This window comes from Myotis myotis, unplaced genomic scaffold (assembly GCF_014108235.1).
Source record: "Myotis myotis isolate mMyoMyo1 unplaced genomic scaffold, mMyoMyo1.p scaffold_m19_p_4, whole genome shotgun sequence".
In the NCBI taxonomy this organism is placed as follows: domain Eukaryota; kingdom Metazoa; phylum Chordata; class Mammalia; order Chiroptera; family Vespertilionidae; genus Myotis; species Myotis myotis.
In genome coordinates, this window is record NW_023416346.1 from 87,519,157 (window position 1) to 87,521,722 (window position 2,566).

Genomic DNA, 2,566 nt, shown 5'->3' on the forward strand with positions numbered 1-2,566 from the left:
CTATTCTTTCTGACTTTAAAGACTTTTTTTCTACTTGCACCAATTTCCCAACAGCTACTTCTTACTATGTAAAGTGCTCATTTGTTTTACTTATCAGAAGTTAGATGAGATAAGATAATAGGACCAAGGAATGTCAAAGCTGGAAAGGACCTAGAGAAAACCTACTTTTATGATTTTCCAATGTTCTCACCTCTAATAACCCTTTGGATTTAGTTTTTCTTTCCACATATGAAGTAATTTGTCTTATCAATAAAGAACATTAATTAATCAATAATTAACTTGCATTCCCATTTTATTAATTACAGACATATATGGGTTGCATAGAGGAATTTGCAGTCTTCCGAGATAAGCACAGCTATCACTATGAGCTGCCATTAGATTTTTCAGAAATAGACCTTGAAAATTTCTTCAATATCAACATGGCTATCATAAAAGACTCATGCATTACATTTTATCCCTCATTTGAAATATGGGAAAACTGAGCCTCAGAAAGGTCATGTGTCTTGCCTGCCCTCACACATCTATGGTAGTTAGTGGTTAAGTAGGCACCAGACCCAGATTATCTATCTCCCAGTTCAGACCACTTTTCTTATGCCAGACTGCTTTTCTCCACAACCAACTTGCTCTCAATTTGTTTTAATCTTAAGAATGCTGTATTTTCAGGGTTCCACCACTTCTATGATTGCATATATTTGCAATTAGAAAGTTTTTCCGTAATGTAAGTTTGGTTGATTTTATTTATTGAGGAGAATTTGGAAATTCTCCTTAAATTCTTACTTATTACCTTGCTGCTGTTGAAAGGACTAGTTGAAAGGGCGAGGGCTACGCCCTCCATCTTACCCCGGATCCTCCATTTTTGGGCAGCAGCCTTAGCCATGTGCTTGGCAAGGAGCTTCTTCCCGGAAGCCCAAGCCTCTGCTAGCCACACCCAGGATTTATTTAAACTAACCAATGACAATCAAGGGAAGTGCGCGCCATACATATGAGCACATCCTGTGTAACAAGACACCGAGTTGCACCTGGCCAATCGGCAGGGCCCACAGTCCTCTCTCCTCCCCTTACTCCACCCCCCTATAAAACCCCTCTTCCCACAGGGCTAGCTCTCTCTGCCACTTGCTGCTGCATCGGTGAGTGTGGTTGGGGAGCCGAGCTAGCTCGAATAAAGACTCTTTGCTTTTGCATCAATTTGGCTGGCTCCCTGGTGGTCTTTTGGGGATCCTGAAATCTGGGCATAACATTTGGGAGCTTGTCCGGGATCCCAAGACCCTCGAGGGGCCCCTGATCTGGAGAGTCTGATTGGCCGCGGTAGTTGTCTGTGTGTTTGTGTATTCTGTTCTGTGTTATATGTTCTGTCCTGTGTGAGCTCACGGAGGGCGTGTATTCCCCCCACGAGGGATGAGTATTGCCCTCATGAGGGATGAGTATTTCCCCTCACGAGGGATGAGTATTCCCCTCGAGGATCTGAGATGAGGTGGGTCACTCCCGCCGGTTGGCGTAAGGCCATCGTCTAGCTTTCTGTTTGACTTCTGCAGAGTCAGAAGGTTGTTTTGGTTTTGCTTCCATGTAGTTGGAAGACTGTATTCTTGGGCCTTTTAGTTGTCTGTGTTTTTGTTTTTTTCTGTGGACTTACTGGATGGACATTATGAGACAGACTTAAACTACTCCTTTAAGCATTATGGTTGTTTTAAAGTCAAGGGTTGGGCCAAACCTGCTTGCCAGCCTTAGGTGTGGTTTTCCAGGGCCGCTGCAGTGAGCCTTGAAGCCTAGGGCACGGGCACGGGTGGAGCTGCCACAAGTGCAGATCTTCGTGGTAGTAGCAAATAATTTAAAGTCCTTCTTGTAATTGAAAAGTTTTACAAAATTTAAAAATGCGTCTGGGATTTCTGTGCAAGTGTAAAGAGAAAAGTGGCTTGAAGCTAATGCATGCATTGTCTGATTTTGGATTAGATAGAGTTTTGAGCTGGAATCTCTTTAAAAATGTACAAAATAAAACCTGAAGACTGATTATTTCCTAGGAAAGATGATAAATTTTACCCAAAGGAAAAAACATGCTGGCTAGATTTTTAGCAGCAATATTGGCATTTCCATAATAAAGAACAGCTTTTAAAGTTTGATCCAAGGTAAAAAAAAAAAAAAAAAAAAAAAAAAAAAAAAAAAAAAAAAAAAAAAAAAACTGGTCCTTTGTTAATTAAGAAAGCTTTTCTTAATGGAGGAAGGGGATAGTTGCCTCCTGCCTGTAGCAAAATCTTAAAGAATGTGGTCAATTTACATCTGAAAAGACCAGGTAGGCCAGAACCTGTTTTGCAAGGCTCAAATGTGGTTTTCCAGAGCCAGAGCCGCTTGAAAGTAAAAAGTAAAGTTTACTAAATCAAATTATAAAAATTGCTCAATAATCTAATTTGCCTCATGAAAAATCTAGAGGACAGAATTGAATCTGTTAGTTGATTATGTCTTGCATTTTTAAAGTTTATTCTTAAAAATATTACTGATTGAGAAATGCTGAATATTTGACTTCCTAGCTAAAAGTTTAAGGTTTGGATGGAATTGGGAAAAATTGTGTAGTTGT